The sequence below is a fragment of the Cinclus cinclus genome, chromosome 4, assembly GCF_963662255.1.
Source record: "Cinclus cinclus chromosome 4, bCinCin1.1, whole genome shotgun sequence".
Lineage (NCBI taxonomy): Eukaryota > Metazoa > Chordata > Aves > Passeriformes > Cinclidae > Cinclus > Cinclus cinclus.
Window position 1 is genome coordinate 27,087,978 of NC_085049.1, and position 19,984 is coordinate 27,107,961.

The following is a 19,984-nucleotide window of genomic DNA, read 5'->3' on the forward strand; positions in this document are numbered from 1 at the left end:
AACTGTATTAATATCGTGACTACCTTCACATTAAGTGAGGGAAAGCAAGAAAAACTTAAGAATAAATAAGCAAGGCTCTCTCCCTCCTCTTCTCTGCAATACACAACGGGGTATATAATGCTAAGACAGAAACATACTTAGGCTTCAGGTTGAAGTAAACTGAGAACCAGTTACACAAAAGGTTAAATAATTAGTCTTCTCAAAGCTTGGGGCTGAGCTATGAGAAGACTAGATTGAAATGGAAAACATCTATCTTAACGTTTTTGAGCCAAGACCTTTTCTAGCTGCAGAAAATAAGAATGTCTTATTAGCACTGAGGCTTGGTTTAAACATCCAAGAAAAATTTCTAAAATGCTAGGCACTGACATCTTGCTTGAAGAAAATGACCACAGTCATTTCAACCAAAAAAGGAAGCAACTGAAACTAAGTTAGGCTGAAATAACCACTTAGGACATGGAAGTCACATGCAAAAAGCCTACCACAGAACAGTCATGCAAGTCTACACTGACACAGGTTCTAGACCTTCAGCTCCCATTTGAGAGGAGACATAAATTTAGGGCCTTTAACAATATCAGTTTAACCTGTTTAACCCAATGAATTCAACACCAGTATGTAACTCACCACTTGCATATTTAACTAAACCAGCATGGGCTTAAATCTGTTCACATTTCATTTTTACAGTAAAATGCAGAAGTACAGAAACTATTAAATATTTCACTTTCTGCAGAAGAACTTAATTCCTTACTCTAAGTGCTTCATACAAGATTTAGGTAACTTTTTCATAAGATTCTTTCAACAGATGCTCAAGATTAAACTGGCAACTGGGTATAAAGCAGTGCTCTAATAAAAGCCCACCCATTTCACTAAAGCAATTCATTCTGGAAAATCAGCAAGCAGTTTTTCACTTGTTATCAAGGAACTTCACTTTCATCTGAACAGCTATGATGTTAAGCCTGATTTTACTCTAAGTGCCATTTTACCAGTCTGCATTTCAATACACATTTGTGCAGCTTCCTTTGATACACAAATTCCATTTTCTGGCTACATCTTTTGTAACATTTTTTCATACTATCATCTGCAAGGATAATTGAGAAATTCAGTTGTGGTAAGTCAAATAGCTAGCAGAGCTGCAAGTACTGAATTTCTCCTGTAATTAAGCAAATCAATTTACCAGTCAAGAGTGAACACATTTCCTAACTCTCAAGCTACACTCTTTCCAAAAAAGACAATTTTTTTTACATTTTTCAACAGCACAAATTACAAACCACCCTCTCTCTGTTCCCTCACGCTTGACCCTGACAAAGCAGGGTGCTCTGGGTTCATACCAAGATCATCTAGAGAGGTCACTTCTAAGACAATTTGAAGTATTAAAAAGCACACATTTTTTATTGCAGCACGCTGGACACACAGAGGCCATTTCCTCTAATCTGATGTGTCGTGAAATTTTACAGAAGGATATTTATTCCACAACCATATATACTGATTACAGATTATTCCTGGCCAATATATACACATCACTTTTCCTAGAACTGACTTGCATGCATCCACCTCTTAGTTGGGAGTCCTTTTATCTTTCTGCAGGGCCCTCTGAAGGGGTCTCTGGTGATCACATTCACTGAGAGCTCCCATTGTTACAGGTGACCTTTCCCCGAATTTCTCTTAAGGTATGCACTGTTGTCTCTTGTTACATAACTGCCACAAAAGCCACTGTATTCCTCATTATCTGTTTACCTACTGGTTCCAGCTACATGAAGCATCCTGTGTGTCTACTCATACATTCTTTTATCTAGTTCTTTAAAACACCTTATTTGGACGAGTAAGGAATCATTACGCTCCATTCCTTTTATCCAGGTCAGCACAGGTGTCCAAGTCAGTCTTTGCATGTGTTTGGGAGATGAGTATAGACATAGAAGGAAGCTGGCAAACCAATTCACATATGGATGGATTTTTCCTGCTCTCCCAAGCTTCACTTTAATCCCCTGCTCTGCTTCACTGACCAAATGCACTACTGACTACAGTGACGCACCAGGAGAAGCAGCGCAAGGATGGGAGGAACGCCACAACTGGAGATTAAAACTGGAGCCACTGAACCAGATCAGCAGCATTAACCAGGGTTTTTAAGTCATCTTGAGTTGAAAATATGGAAGGGGAGGCAAGAAATTAGGAAACATACTAACATAAAACAAATGTTTTACTTACCTTTTCACCAACAGAATATTGCCAATTACCTGTTCAAGAAATCACTTAGAATTTCTAGTGTCAGATGGGAAAAGGGGAAAAAAGGGAAAAATTGCCTATAACTCTCTCTAAATCTTCATTAATTTTCTTTTCTAGAGTTCCTTAGGCTGTCTAGCCTTATTTCAGGGGCTTCTTCTGCCACTGTGAGAGGGTAAACTTGCGTTTGTTATCATTCTTAATTGATGACTGCTACACCAATCAGTTTTAACCCAGATTTAGTCAACCTCAGGATGGTGACTTTAAGCAAAAGATCTCAAGGACCAGGGTTTATATTCAAAGTAATTCAGTAAGATTCTTATTTATTTTTAATGGAGCAAGCACATTAAGGTGAAAACATATGACTTAAACTGGGAAGAGTTTCATAATCATCATGATGATGATAATTGTGAGGATAGTAAGTGAGTGAGCAGATGCCACGTTTTTTATCTGCTCCTTTGCTCCAGGTGTAAGGAGTTAAAGAACAGAATTGCCTGTCTCAAACATTGTTACAGCCATGGGACTCTGCCATGACATAAGCACAGAATGGAGTGAGTGACAGGATGGGTCTCTCTCCATGCCTGGCAATGAGACCCAGTTAGCTCATTCTGCGTAATGCATCCAGAAAAAAATTCCCATTATGGAAAAGTCAGTAAAGAAGCAACTGCTCATATGCACGTCACTGGTCAAACAAAGATCATCCCAAGTTCTGGGACACCTGAAATCTGCAGCCACCACCAACCACTGAAGCTGGCTGAAAATGCCTCCCTGGATACCTGGAAGTTGGACTGTCAAATAAGCCACCACAGCAGGAACATGAGATAAGAGAAAAGGGGTGCTACTGTCTTGAGTGTTATCTCAGATCTAGGGGGAGGTTAACAAAGCCAGGGGAGAAGAATGTATCGCCCATAATGGACAGAGCTGCAGAATTTATAGGCCACAAGGAAAGCCAGCTCAGCAACTGTGCTGAAGTCAGCTTGGACTTGGTAAAATGTAATTCCGGCAGGGGGAGATTGAGACCACCATCCCAAACAAAGAGAAGATTGAGTACAAGGACTAATTAGCATTAGAAGCAAGGGAATCAATTAACCAATAGAGTGGTAGAACTGTGTAGCCAATGAGCAGTAATTTGTTTTTTACTACTATGTATGAATAGTGAAAAGACCTGGAGATTCCCACTACTGAAAAGCCTGGGGGTAAAGCAGGATCAAAAGGACACCACTAGATCTACAGGTGGTGACTATCTTCTACATGATCTCTTTCTGCCCTCTTTTCCATTTCCATCTTTCTCCCTGACATTCCATGTTAAATAAATCTGTATTATTGACTTCAGCATATTATCTTGTTTGAACCTTAATTTGGGCAGAGGCACATCTCAACAGCTGGATCTTAGCATCAGGAGCATTGTTTTTTCAGCTGTAAAGGGAGCTGGATCAAGCACATGTGGCTCTTGAGTAAGGAAGAGTGAAAGAGAAGACCTCCATCCTTCTTAGCAGCATTCTTACAAAAAGCAAACAGTTGTGGAATCTCACATTCAAATTTTCTTGAACCAGGCCAGGACACCACAATGCTAACAAGAGTAGCAATGCTGGCTTCCTTGCTCTTTCATTTCTATCCCATAGCAACAGAAAGATTTGTGCTGCCTCGCAGTGAGCTGGATTAGTGACTGTAATACGGTCTTCAAAGAGACTGTGCCAGGAAAGAGAAGTGTTTCCCCCCCACTAGCTACAGGCTCATAACACATGCACCACTTTCAAGGAATGCTAGGCTGCATTTTAGGTAGGAAAAGTAAGGCCCTTTCTTAGTCTTCTTCACAAGTTACATGCTGCACCCACAAGGGCATCTCCAGCCATTCAGTGGAATGGATTTATAGCTTATACAGTATTATTTCCAACCCAAAACTCAATTTCCTAGGAGTACATTTAAGACCACTGAAGCCTCCTGAGACAATAGGAGGAAACTGTTCTGGTTTGCCTCAATTTTGACTCATTTGAGTCTCCACTCTTGTAAACAGGTTTCAGAGCCAATTTAATAAAGCCACTGGATGATTATCTGTAGATCCAAGAGGGTATTTTTGTTAGTAGATGCAAAGTGCTTTACTAAAAAAAGGAGGACTTAATAATTCCCTTTCTTCAGATTAAATCAGTCAGAAAACCCACTAGTTATCTGAAAAAGAGCTCTTTTTATTAAATAGAGTGCTCAGAAGCAACTGGCAATTTTACCTGCAATGACATAGTCATTACAGAATAAATAATTAGGGCTTTGTACAGCAATCTTTCCCAGTTTTACAGATGTTTTGCTTGAAATTCTAACTACACAGATTTCAGAACAAGAAATATTATCAGCAAGTTACACATGCAGTTAAAATGTCTAAAACATGGACACATTAATTAAAACTAATAAAAGGTATGTCAGAGATTGAAGACAGCACCATCTGTAAGATTTTTAACATAACTACACAAAAAATAAGGATGTTGCAACTGTGAGCTACAGATTCTTTTCTTCCCTTGCTCTTTCTATAGATACCGTTAATACTTGCAAGGCTTTTCATTAAAATGCATGTGTTTGAGGGTAAGCTGGTTATATTTACACAGGTCATGTTTCCCAGTTAAGAACAAACACTTAGAAAACTTAATTTGAGAGGCAGTATCATGTGCAATAATGTCTGAATCAATTTTTAAAATAATTACTGCTTTCCTCTTGCTTCTCATTAAGCCGCTACTGGTGCTGCAAAATTGGCAACTTCTTCAAACCAGTTTGTTCCAGAAAAAGCTGCTCCCATCTAGTTGTGACAGCCTGCTGCTGCTAGTAGAGGGGAGATAGGTTAAACCAATAAGCAGGCACATCTCAAGGGAAAACTGGCACCTACTGCCGAGATATAAACATTCCAACCCACCACCGATCTTGCAAAAAGTTTATTAAAATTATAATTAATTGTGAATTTAAATTATTTTAAATCCTTTAAAATGCAAATAAATGAAAACCAGACAAAGACTATTAACGGTAATCCCCCCTCTGGAAGAGTGTTACAGGCCAGTTTTTATGCTGCAGTACATTGACTTTCTTGGAAAGCACTGCAGAGCTGAATTAAAATATTTCAGCTGCTCTGTGAAATGGTTCATTGTCCTTGCTATACATGCCTAATCTTCAAATATTTTAGATAGCATGTATTAGACTTCAAAAACTGTAAATTTTGCAAGGATTAACTCCCTAGCCACTTCTGAATACCTTAAGAAATTCTGATGGCAGAGTTTGCATTCATATCCAAAGCTGTCCAATACATTTTCTTCAACAACACAATTGTAAGAAGTCTCATAGTGCTAACAAAAGGAAACATTGTTATTGTGGGATAGACAATGTTTAACTACAAGATGATGAACAATAAGTCTCACTGTCTTGCAATGAATGTGCTTAAACGATGATGCAGAAACTGCCAACAAGCCAATTGTCACTGCTGACTGTGATGAGCATTTCTTTCATCAAAATTAAAATACATTCTTTCCAGTCCTGAAATCAAGTATTTCCAAATGGCATTATTGAATTCAGACATAACATACAAAGATTTTTAAGATTCTGTGACATTATTGCATTGTTTTTTCTGATCAGTCAAGTATTTAATTTTGAAATAACATTCTCAAAGTGGGTTTAATGCTGTTTAGATTTATACATTCTACTGAAATACCATTTTGCAGATACTCTAGGATCTTGCCAACAGTGCTCAAGTCCATTGTATCCATGTGTTTCTGGAACAAGAAAATTAATACCTTTCTCCATAAATAGCAGCATGGGAACATGTTATAATTAATTTTTTAATAAGATGACTGGGATAAAAAAATTTTGCTGTCAGAATCTCTGGTATGAAGATGGACCCTGCCTTAGAGCACAACACAGCTAATTATAATTTCTTTGTATCACTACATTTCATACTCTGGTCTTCATCTTTTCAGCTTCTCATCTATTACCAGCTCTGAGTTCAGCAGTTGCAGTACAATGCATCTATTCCCAGAAACCATAGTTATAAAAATAGCAGGTTAGCAGAGTATAATTTGGACAGTTAGAGCCAGTCACAACCCAAAGAACCAAGCCCATTCAAGCCTTTCAGGCACTGAAAGAGTTGTCTCTTTTTAATTCTTTGTTGAAAGGATGAAGACTACACTCCAGCATGTGACATGCTTGAGCGTTTAGCCCTCTTCTTCTGTTTAGCCCCAGCTACCTTAATATTCCCATCAACACTGAGCAGATGTGAAGGTAAAAAAATCCTCATAAAATAACTTCTAAGAATCTGGATCATATTAAGGGAACCAAATTAGACACAGTAGTGGGAACAACAGTCGGTAACAGGCTTTACTCCAAGTATTTCAGTATAAATGTCATCCAAACAGGGATGACAGTGCAACTCAAGGCCTTTGAGCAGCTCATGTTACTCCCTCTCTTCTTCAAGGGCTCACATGCATCCTTACAAACTCCTCCTTCACAAGTCTGCTCCCATCCTAAATACATTCACCACTAAGTAACTGGAAACTACCTAAGAGACTCTGCAAACTACCCTCTTGGCCCTCATTCTTCCAGCCACTAGCCTCAGAGGAGCAATTCAGGTGCCTAAACAGACATACCTAATTTGAGGGTAATATCCTGCCTGGCTTCCAGCTACTATTCCAGAAGGAAATAGAGCTCCTGTGAATTGCGCATCTACCAGCTCTTCTTAAAATATTACAGGCATCCCAAAAATTCAGAAATGGCAGAAGATATTCTATTCTACTTCAGACAGCTGAATTTCAACTTACCTGCCTATTCTATGCCACGTATTTTTGATAATGTGATTTTAAATTCCTGTTGGAGAACACAACTGAGACACACAGATCTTTGCACCCTAACAAACTGCAGTCTGTAGCCCCATAGGAAAACTAGGTTTAAAATGCTGAAGTGTCAATATTCAGAGCCATCAACTTGTTAACTGCAGTGTTCACAGCATCTGTCTATTTTCTGCTACGTGGATATTTATTTTTAAGTTCTCCTCAAGGACAGAGTTCAGAAGTCATCAAGACTTCTGTTTCCTTCAAGCTATCTCAAAATACAGATTACAGTGATGCAAAATATAATGGAAAGCTCCATCAACTTTATCTGTAAAATATTTGTGCAGGGAATGGCTGTTTAAAAGTACATAGAAAGAATATGTTGATTTAAAATAATAGGCTCTGCCCTTGTTTAGGTTACTTTGTTCGGTGAGAGGGTGGAAAGATTAATGTGTCTTCAATATATTCTTCAATGACAGTATGGTAATAGCACATTTACCATCCAAGTACACTGTCCAACACTTAGATCCCCAACAGCAAGAAAGAGGAATTTATGCATTTATCAATAATTTCTGAATATTTTAAAATATAACAAATACTTTTGATAGCATAGGGTTAAAATGTTTCTAAAATCATGGGAATTGTATACAACAGATTCAGGGAGTGGAAAGAAAGGTTGGGTCTGGTAGGCCTGGGAAAGGGAACTAGGCCCTGGGAACAAATTAGAGCATGTGAAACAGCACCTGCGTAACCATCATATGATAAATGATAGGATTGTTAAATGTAATGATTGTTTGGTAGTTGAATATAATTATTGTTTAATTGCAATAAGAATAATGAGAAACGATGTAATCGTAACAAGAAACATGAGAAAGGATGTTTGAGGGACCTGATGAAAATTACAAGAATTCATGCTTGGATACGATCAATGTACACAACAGAACAATATGAGTTTAATAATTAATATATAGCTATATAATAAAACGGGTGTAAAAACATGTCCATCTCGAATCCACATCAGAGTCAGATTTGGGTTTGTACCCTGACTCCCACAGTTCAATAAAAGCACTTGCATATAATCATCCTGTCATGCATTTCAACCCTAACACTTTTACCTGGCAATATTTTTAAATTTTCTAGATTTATTTTTTTAAAGCTTGCTGTTGACAGAGGCAGAAACATTGAAAAGTATAAAAAAATATTTGATAAAAAAACCCACTCTAATAAGAGAAAATAATAAAGTACCTATTTCCTGCTGTTTACATCAGATAAGTCTGAGTGCTCTGCAAGATATTATTAATGGAATAAAAAAGTAAAGCTCCAAGCCATTTAATTTATTTAATTAATACAACCCAAGACTCTCAAATCCACTCTATTCTGACTACATGTTACATTTAAAAGCTGTTCAACAATAAAGCTTGTCACAGGCATGATTTTTGCATCTATGGAAAAGCATCTCTTAATGGCAGCACAAAACTAATACTCATTTATTATGCTGACTCCATAGAATAAAATTTTGCACCTGAAAGATGGATAGTTTCTTTGCAGTGCTGCCAAGTTCTAATACCTTCAGTGGGATTCATCTAAATGTTACATGAAATTCCCTTCATAGTCATTGCAGACAGAGGTAATAGTAATCATTAGGTCATGAGCAGTCCCCTTGTTAAAGCAGATGTTTACACTTGGTCAGATTAATTACACCTTAAAAACATCCACTTCTTTCCAGTATCTACATTAGCACTCTTATCCACTACTGGGCATCAACTTCAATTGCAAAATTCCTTCAATATTCTAAAACCAGTTATTAAGAGAAAAGAATATCCTCCAAGTATACTGCAAGTTACAGGGACTGCACTTTTGAGTGTAGATGGTCAGGAATAAAAAGCCAGCTTACTTTATATTCTTCTCTTGCATGTGCCCAGTGTGCCACACCACCATTGTAAGAGCTCAAAAAGCAAGGTGCCCAACTGTTTCCAGTTCCCACACAGCTTTAAGACTACCAAGCTGGAGCAATATATGCATTGTGAGATTCACACGTGGCTATGCAGCCTGCAAGAACCAGCATTAATTAAGAAGCAGTGTTATCTCCTCTGACATTGCATTAATATGAAAATTACTGAATGTAACTAATAAAACATATTCCTTCTGGGTTGAAGAGATGCACTAATTGATCAAATAAGAACAACAGGGATTTCTAACAGCTGCCCTACAGCTTTCAGAAAACAGCAGGTTACAGAGCCAGCAGTGATACTGCTTATGTTCCCATGGTGTATCTCCTTCTGTTGCTGTAATCTGCAGTAGGTAACTGAACCATGAGCCAGAGCACGTTGGCTGATGTAAATGAACATCCACATCCACTGAAGAAATCTAGTCTTCCTATGGTTTCCTCCATTTTCTCAGAACTAAAGCAGAACTCCTTCAAAGTCTCTTTGACAGCATGACACTCTCAGCACTAAGAATGAAGCTTAAGAAAATTCATCTTCTACGAAAACTGTTCTTTGTAAGTACCATCTAGATACCTTCTGTCCTTTAGACTCACTCAACCTCTTTCCACCTTCTTGCACCATACTGCCTCAATGAATTGATGATGAAGCTCTGGAAATACTACACATGGCATCCAATACCAGCTTGGCAATAAACTAGGATTGTACTTCTTTCTGTATTTTTAAAAGAATAATCACAAGGGTTCCACCACAGCATTGTGGTTCTTAATCTATTTGTCTGGCATAACAACAAATGAAAAGCAAAAACAACCAGCCAGAACCTTAAGCCAGAACAACAGAGATTCTGGCAAAAGTTTGAAGCCTGACATTCTGCACTTACAACACCTACACTATATTCTCAATAATTTAGATCAGTCAAAAAGGCAGCCAAAGAAACCATTTTAAATCTGACCTCACCTCAATGAAACTGGGAACAGGGAAAAAGAAAAAAACCCACACAATACATACAATCAGATTGAAACACAATACAACAATAATACTGTTGCTAAATGGACTTTTAAAGGATGCAAGATGAGCATTTAGCTTCTTAAAGATTCCAGACTACATTCAGCTCTTGCACAAAGGATGGAATGCAGCTAGAAGGACTGTCAGTTGAATCCATTTGGGATACCCATAAACTAAGTAATCTTCATTTCACCAAAACAGCTTCTAAAAATCATGATTTTGAGGAAACATCTTTGGCCCTGTTGAATGTCAAAGGTTGTGATAATAATCTAGAAGACACATGAGCTACCACAAATCATGGCTTTGCTTCTAACTTGTATCTAGTCCAGCTATAAGGCCATTTCTGAAAATCAAAAGGCAACAGAGTACGGTCTCCCTGCACAATCCATCAAGATGCACACAATTTTACTGATGGTGCCAGTGCCAAAAGTCTGTATTTTAAATACTTATTTACTGAGTGATAAAAGCAATACTTGCAAGTCATTCTTATGGTACAGATAGGAGTTATGACAAACATAAGATAAAGACTGCTTTCTTCTATTTTTTGTTTAAAATTCACTGCTAGATGTAGAAAGACCACAACTTCTCCCACATGTTCCATTCCAGAAACATCTGAACACTCTTTCACAAGACTGGACTCTGCCTTTGCTACAAAGCAGAAAATAAACATTCTATTGAACAACTTAGAGTGCAATATTTGAAGAAAGAGCGGTTAGCATCTCTGGACTCCCACTCAGATAAACTATCTGAACTCCACCTATGTTTATCCAAGGAGAGAATTCTATCTGTCTGTTTTGAGGCAATACTTACTCAGGCAACGTTTAACACAAACTCCAAAATCACATTTGAGTTTCCTGCATAAAGAAGGGACTGAAGAAAAGTTTAGAACTTCTCAAAGGAGATAAAGTTCCTTTAACAGTTGATGAAACTAAACTAAGTACTCTAAGTTCAGTGACCCCTACTCGATGGAGATCTCCCTACTCGAAATGGGAAGATAAAGCTGAACTACTGAAGGCCAAGTAGTCTGTAGTTAGTAAGCTCAACAAACAGTCCATAAGCTAAAACAAGTGAGAACAATAGCTGCTAATGTGAGATGAAAGGCCCCCAAACAAGACAAAAGCAAATAAGGAACAGAACTATTGAGTGCTGAAAACCAACTACTTAAGCAAGAAAAGGTAGGAATCTGTAAACACACAAAAGAGATAAATATAATCCAGACATATGACACCCCCAGGGTTTCAAAGTTCCCAGACTTTTAGTCATTACTGAGGTCCTGCTATAGGACACTACCCATCATTATATAGCTCTACATTCATTCAACAAATCTTGTCCACTAAACAGACTGTCTTTATCTCAGTGTCCAACTGATGAGTTACCTGCTACCCTAATCTATCACTTTGGGGCTATGATACTGAAGTCAGCCAGACAGAAACTATCTAACAAGTTTTGAGTATGAGAAAGCAGGCACTCTTTATTGCAGTATACCAGTTACTTGGAGGATCCTTTTTCTAATCAAGTGCCCTGAGCACCAGGTGAACAGGTTTTCATCACACACAGCAATGACATATTCATTAGCTAATCCCCTCTCACTTGATGTATATGTATTACTTTATTTGACACAATGACACCCCTTATTGGGGTTTCTTTGAGGGTCTTCTTCAGTGGTCTTCAATTACTAGTGTCCTTTTCAGGTGGCTGTTCCTCAACCCTCACTTCTGAGTAAGCACAATATCATTGTTTTCCACAGTAACTTCTGCTTTGTCAGCCTTGCAGAGCTGAGCTGGCATCCAACTTGCCTTTTGCATGACTTCTGTTTGCCTAAGTTTACATCCGTTATCTATTTCTCCTAGGCACTGCTGCTCTACTGTCCTCAGACTAAAATGGTGTTCTGATCTACTATCAGCTGGGTAATGCTATGAATTCCAACTTTTACTTGGAAAGTGTTGAAACAATAGCTGCAAGTCATCAGTTTTTCAAAGGCAAAGAAGATTCAAAGCTTCTACCCCTTCTCCTAGAACCAGCTGGTGAGGAGGGCATGAAATTTACATTCCTACATTATTTCAGCAACTAGTTAACTCATTTTAAAGCAAAGGTTCAAAAAAAAGACATGTTTCAATTCACACTTTTGCTGTTCAGGACAATTTTGCATACTGCTTATTTCTAGTAACAGACTTGCTGGTGCTGGGCTGTTTTGTTGAAGCACTGCAACCTTGCATTTAAAATTAGAATCTTGCTCTAACTTTAAAATCTCATTCTCCAGTCCCAGCAGTGATGCAGCTCTCTCCCTTTTTATTCCCACCTACTCATTCCCTGGGCAGCTGCCAGCATTCCCTCCCCTAAGAGCATCAGTGTTACAAGTACCCTGACATAGCAGGTTCAGCAGCAGCCGCCTAAGCACAACATGAACTTGTGTGTAGAATTAATTCAATCAATTTCCTTGACCATGCTCACACTCTAGAGCACATGCCTAGAAACAAATGAAGCCATTCAAATAAGTTTCATTAGATGCTTTCTGACCTCATGTAGACATCCTAGAAAATACAGGGGGGGTTTCCAAGTCAACATGAATGTTAAAATAATCCTGTTTATTTTTTTACGAGCTACAGTCCAGACAGATGTGCTAGCTCATTGGGAAAACTACACAGTCACTTTTCAAATCAGGCAATCATTTTAATTCAAAGGGTATTTGCACTAGAGTCTTGCTTTATTCAAATTGCACTATATTCACTTGAGGGATTACAGTTGAAAGGGAAACTCTGCATTTTAATAGAAAGTTGCCTTTGGCAAGTTAGTTATTAATCGGAGGCAGAAATCTTTCTACATTCAGAAGGCAAATGGCTTTGTTTCCCTGTCCTTGTATTCCCCACTTACTGAGGATTCAGCACCAGAGTTGCAGATTTTCTTTTTTGAAAGGAGGATGTCTCTATGACCCAAATCCACATTACAAACAAGGGCCCTCAAAACCCATGAGTGCAGTTCAAAGAGCTGAGCCTTGCTTCCTGTCATGCTTTTCCCATAGCCCAATGATCAACTTCAAAAATAACTGGTAACCTTGTTTTACATCAGTCCTCTATCATGTTAGTAATGTACGTAAGGTAATAGGCAATTTTCTCCCACAAAAAAAGCTTCAAATAAGCATTTACTTGAATCACTGCAGAGATGGTATCAAGTAATTAGGGACATTCCTTCGCTCAACATTTGGTTTCATAGCTGATTTTACAAGACTGTTTCCTATTAAAAATAGTGTCATTTTCCTACTTACTTCACACAACTATTTCATTATTTCTTTGATAGTAAATATTTACAGTTTTATACATACTCTCTGGCCAGTAGGCAAAAAAGTAGATAATTTGATCAGTTCAACTATGGCACTGACACCTTCAAAGCACATTTGAACTGCAAGTACGTACTTTAAACATACACAACTCCATAGCTACCTAATTGCTGAGGTAAATTTTAAAAGCATTGCTGGAATTTTTCTATAAAAACATTTTTCCTGTGATCTTGAAATTTGCTGAAGAAAAAAGAATGCATCAGAAAATTGTTACAGCACATAGAAGTTAAAGTAGTAAGAAGATTTTGACACTGTGAACAGTTCTGTGGGATCATCTGCACTGGCCCATAACCCACACTTCAGGCCATATGCACCTGAAGAACCCTGCCTGACCAGTGTGTTATGGATGTTACCATGTGGAGCAGACAGCCATCTCTTCAGCCCATGGAGAACCCTCTGCTGCAGCAGGCTGCTCCTGGCAGGACCTGAGGATCCATGGAGAGGAGCTCACACTGGAGCAGGTCTGCTGGCAGGACTTGTGACCCCACGGGGGACCCACACTGGAGCAGTCAGTTCCTGAAGGATTGCACCCCATGGAAACAACCCATGCTGGAGCCACCTGTGAACAACTGCAGCCCATGGAAAGGATTCACAATGGGAAAGTTTGTGGAAAACTGTCTCCCATTGGAAGGACCCCACAGTAGAGCAGCAGAAACATAATGTGACAGACTGACCACCACCCCCACTCCTGTCTCTCTGAGCAGGGAGGAGAGGAGGTAGTGAATCAGACATAAAGCTAAGCCCAGGAATGAGGGAGGGGTGGGGGAAAGATTTTTTTGCTTTGCTTTTACTTCTCATTATCCCACTCAGATGATTGGTCATAAATTCAATAATTTCCCCAAACTGAGTCTACTCTGATGTTAACTTCTGAGTGATTCCACTATCTTTATCTTGACCCACAAGCCTTTTGCTACAATTTCTCTCCCCCTTCCAGATGTGAAGGGGAGTGACAGAGCAGCTTTGGGGGGGCATCTGGCATTTATCCAAGGTCAAACCACTGCACTACTGTATGAAAGTATTTCATTTTACTGCAAGAACCTTTTAAAAGTCTAAATTTCCAATTTCAGAAATAATGGATTTTTTTAATCTAGTCAGTTACTCATCCTGAAATACAGTCCTATTTAGAATTCACTTAAAGTTCCTTTCGGTTTTCCCCTGACTTGTTTTTAGATTAGATGCAACAGGTAAAATACCAGCTTTACAAGTTTACCGTTACTGGGAAATTCCAGTAAATAATATGGAAATTCCTCCCACAGCATCTTAGCAAACACACACAATACTGGCATAAAGATCTGTCCTGTACAAAAGACAAGTTTCTTTAACACTACATTCAGAATCAAGAGTTTCACAAAATTTCCTTCACAAATTTAATAAACTGGATGAAGTTGAGAGACTTTGTAGTCACTTTGTACTGCGCATGGAATTCAGCAGATCAAGCTAAAAGCCTGCTGAATAACTGAGTAGCTCTTCAGAACACTTCTCCTAGGAATAAACTAGCTCACAAAAACATTCTTTCACTTGCCTCTTCATGAACATATGCACCACTATTTTCCCCTGATCTTCAGACAAGATATTTTCTTAAGAGATATCTCTATTATAAGCATTCAAACAACCTAATATACTTTCAATTAGACACACACATGAGAATTTTTAACACACTAGTATATATTTGCTTTCCTTAAGATCCTTTCACCTCATGATTTAGAATTCCTTTCCACTGATAAAAGTACTGATTACTTACCAGAGACATTATAAGCTGATTTAGAATTGAAACAGAGCTAGCATGGCCTGTGAGAATAGAAATTTTTGTCTGAAAAGAAGTTTCACACAATTATACAGCTATTTTGATAACTTGTACAGCCTAATTTTTCTAAGGCCTCTAATTGGAATGAGCTTGGCAACTGCAGTTGTTTCAACATTCATCTGGCGTTCCTGGTGGCTTCAGCTTTCAGCTCCCACTTGCTATGGGTGAAAGAAGCAAGAACACAAATGCAAAGTGCCCTAGAAATACTATTCTACATACATAAGACAAACATCTATTACATACTTACATTAATCATATATCAGAGCAAGCATGATGCAAGCTTATTTCCACAACATGCAGTTGCCTGCCTTAATAAAGGCTGCACAGGCATGCCTCCAGATTTTTATGGAATTCCTGGTAGAAGAGAAAGCAGTAACTTTTGGCAAATATATCCCTACTTCAAATTACACCTGTACAATAAGTATCATATCCCATCATATATATCTTGAGAGCATACTTTTCTCTGTAAGTAGGGTATTCTAACTAGAAAAATAAGAACTTTCTCTATTCATTAATATTTATGTTCATATTTTAAGCTTTTACTAGCTTTGTGACTTTTTAACCAAGAGATTTGTCCACTACAAGCTGTCGAAACAATAATACTGTATTTCACCTGTAACAATGCTAAATGCATTTCACATATGCAATCTCTGGGGCTCTGGGAATTTTCAATTCAAAGTAAGCACAAAACAGAATGAAAACTAGACATGTCTTTCCTATACATATTCCTGTAACATACACTATTTCCAAATATTAGCACTCCCAAATCTCCTTCATGTTGGAGGTTAAACAATTCACTTCCTGATGTACCACAGCAGAAACAAGATGATCCTTGTGAAAATGATGCATAGATCCAACCATATTACTTAAAGTGTGAGTGTACAGCCACACAAATAAAATGTGGGCTCTCTGTAATGGCAAAGATGGAGAGAATTCACTTTAAGCAAGTGGTAATATCAAGGATTAAATGGAATTAGCAATTTGTAGCAGCAGATTTAGACAAAGAATCTTAACTCTTCTTAGACTATCAAGACATGGAAGAAAAACTGAACTTCACCCTAAGAAACCTCAAATGACACTATTATATTCTTCAAACTAACTAATAAGGATCTCAATCATTATCCAACTGAAGGAGGTAGTAACAAAAGAGACAAGTAACAATTTCAGCTGATGTCAAAAGCTGTATTTTCAAGGTCAAATGAAGTGATGACATCAGAAAGCCCAGATATAAAGATCAGATGAGAAGTTGAAAGTATCTGAAGCTATCTGTAAAAGGACTGACTGTGGGACATAATAAAAAAGCAGATGCCATCCACTGTAAGTGAGGGGATGTCAAGGGTAAGGTCTTCATTGCATCATTAGAGACCTTCAAACTGTACTGCCAAGCAAATGTTTCTGGGAAGTAATAACCTGAAACATTAACACCTCTGAATCCTTGTCGAGTAACTCTGAAGTATTTATTCCTTAATTAATAGCATATATTGAACATATCTGAAACGTTAGTCCAGACACTCCCCAAGAATTGACATCATGGGATTGTCCAAGCATGATATGCTTCTAGCAGATTCATATAAATTTGTTTGCTAGTAGGTTTGCTACAGGAGAAGAAAAAGCAGTTACAGGAAAAAAAAAAACAGTTTCCCTCTACTGTTTTGGCATTGACACTAGTAAGACTTTGTGATGATACCTGCATAAAACACTGCTATGCAGTCCTATTCACAAGTATTCCCTGCACCAGTTCCAAGTCTATTTCATGTACAGATTTATGACAAAGAACAAACAAGGCTACTTAGAACTTCAAAAGTTTTGAGAAGGAATAGAATTTCTCTCTCTAATTTGGCAGCTTTCATGTACTTACTTCATATTTGAAAATTCCAGAAGAGTACTATGAGGATCTGCACATTACAAACACTACCCTTTAAGTACAGGCTACTACTCACTTACTGAAGTGCAGCCCAGACAAAATTTGGGCAAATGGCAGACTTCTAATAAGCCTTTTTTGTGTATGCTCCAGTTGTAACTCATATAACTGGACAATAAAGAATGGCCATATGAGAAACAAAACCTACATGAACCTAGCCAAATAGTAGAGGTGGCTGTAGATAGTTGCTCACAAGAGTGCCACATTTACAGAGCTGCTCTTGCAGCAGTCCTTGCAGTTCATAATCTTCTGTCTGGCAATGCAACATCAAAATTATCACTTAGAGCAAATAAGCTACCACTGGACATTCAGAAAGCAGTTAACTCTCCAGTGCTAATATCACTGGTGTCTGATAACAATACACTGATGATTCTTCAACACCTCCAGCTTCAGGAATGGTAGCGAAATCAGATACTCCAGGTCTTCTTTTCTACAGAAGTTATTCTACTTCCAAACAGAGTGCATGTGGCAGTATAGAACACATCCATGCCAACTGACCTCCCCAGCAGTTACCCTTTACAAGGCAACTACTAATTAACAGTTATCACATGAAACTCCTCTGCATATCTTGTCACTTGTCTGCTGTTACCCACATTGAATCTCGTATTCAAGTGAGCAACTCCAGAATTCTTAATTCACTTCAAGATTGAAGTCTTCTTTCATAGCTCCTTAATTAGTTGTTAGAATCTTCACAGAAAGGGAGCCAACAAAAACTCGTCTGTATGTTGGAAGTTGAATGCACATTTTATTCTACTAAAGTGAACAAATGTTTCTTCTTGGAAACAGTTTAACGAAGAAAAGAAGTGTCTCCAGATTATACTTGAAACTCAACCTCTTTAGCTACCTGTTTCTCAGCTCATTTCAGTACTCATACAACACACAAGGCTGGTTCGGCAGAGCACTTTTCAAATAAAATCCTCTATTTTGGTCAAGAAAGATTGGTAGAATGGAGTCTTTCTTCAGGCTTCTTTTTGCGCAACTCAAGGCTCACCACAGGCGCATAAGCAGCCTGTCTGCTTATCTCTCAGGACATTTTCATTTGTAATTCTATTGTGTTCCTTACTTAGGACATTTCTTCCAGCGAAGACAGCTTCCTTGATGTTTTAATTCTTCAGTTTAGTCACAGTAATTTCATAATTTTCATCATAAGAGTAATTTATTATCCAGCTTTCTAAGACTATACTCTTCAGTTAATTTCTTCATGTCATTCCTCATAAGCATTTTGCACAATGTATTGCCAGAAGAGGTGACAGTTTTGCACCATTTTGGTGCTTGCTACCATCTTGGGAGAATTTAACAACTGCTCCAGCCGTAACAAATTTCCTCTATATAATCAGTTTTGGACAGGAACAGGTGGGCTTCTCCCAATCCTAGCTTCAAATTCACAGGTTTTTTTGTACCAGTTGAAAAACAGAAAGTAGGCAATCCACCAAGTTTGGCCGTAGCTAGCTAATATACAGTCCCTGTCATTTTAACAAGGGCAAACACATGACAAGTAAAGATATAAAAAAAATGCCCCAAAGTAAGTGTGAGTTTTCAATTCCCACTGGACAACACACTCTAGTATGGAAGCCTCAAAGTAGCTTGGGAGGAAAGCTAACAGGGTAAAAATAATTATCACCAAAAATACAATATGTGTGTGAATCTGTAGAATGAAGGGTAGTACGTACTGTGAAAGTCATTCAAGAAGAACAAACTCACAATCAAATGGAGGCAACAGAGCTACAAGTTTACTGTTGCTGTGATTCATTATCAAGCAGATGCTTGAACAGCACTAATCTTTTAATTCTTATGATAAATCTCATTCCTCACTCAGCTACAGATCGCTATTTCTGCTGTATTTATATAGAACATCTGGGAATGGACCTGTGCTGTTCATGACCTCAAATCTCAGAAGACAATGATGATGTTGCCTCTCACACTACCTAACAAACTCCTGAGCTTTTGCCTAAGTCCTCTGTCCTGTTTCCAAGTATTCTCATCTTGAAATATCTCATCATACTCCAGAATCTGTGTTTTTCTGTTCCTCCCAAGCAGAATTTCCCATTTCTACTCATAGACATATGAGCAATAACATGTCCTGAATCTATCAAGCGTTGGGTCTCAAAGATTTTCCCAATCTGTAACTTTTGATTAGGCAGTCTGACTATGACTTTACATGTTAAAATTAAAGACTGAGTGACGATATTAACACAGACATTCACACAGATGAATACATATCCTGTTAACATACTTGGGAGTTTCTCAGATATTCTGAAGCAAGTCTCTAACTGTTCTAAATATTTCTTTCTCTGAAGAGGGTGTTTCCTTTATGAATTGTTGCAAACACATTACATATTCAAGTGGTAATCTTTGGTCAGAACTCTGGCAGGATGGTGAAATTTTCCTAAGTCCGCTTAAAGGACTTAAAAATGGTCAACCTGGAGCTACTACTTTTTACATGAGCCCTCACTACACGTTCCAACAATACCTATGGATTAGCTCAATTTCCATCACACTTCCTCTTTCTTATACAAGTTTTTCCAAGACCTTGCCCAGCTTCCACTACAGGATGCTTGTTTGCACATTTTTTCTAAGACGGAATTGCCTTTAACAAAATTAAGCGATCCATTAGACCTAGCCTAAAAGGGATAAGAAAAAACAAAACAAACAAACAAAAAAAAAAATCACACAAAAAACCCCAACAACAAAACAAACAAAAAAACCCAGGAAATTAATTTCAAACTAGAGGAGTTCGTTCCACATCCTCTACAGCGATATGTACTTTTCAAACACCTTGTCACAGGCCACTGTGTCAGTACACGAACTGAACAAAACTTCCTCGCGGCATTCTCCCTTTGGCGCGGTAATGAGCAAGTAAGTGGTGCATGAACGCATTAGCAGAGCCATCCGCGCTGCCCATCGCGCGTTGCAATTATCGCTCGGCCGCTCCGCTCCCCGCCCAGGCGCGGGGTCGCTCCCGGTCCCCGA

The 19,984-nt window shown here is 38.3% G+C and overlaps 1 protein-coding gene across 3 annotated transcripts in view; it reads right to left on the minus strand.

The window, feature by feature from the left end:
- TRIM24 (tripartite motif containing 24) overlaps positions 1 to 19,984 on the minus strand; it is a 57,689-nt gene that overhangs the window by 33,271 nt on the left and 4,434 nt on the right. The gene's annotated exons all lie outside the window — the stretch shown is intronic.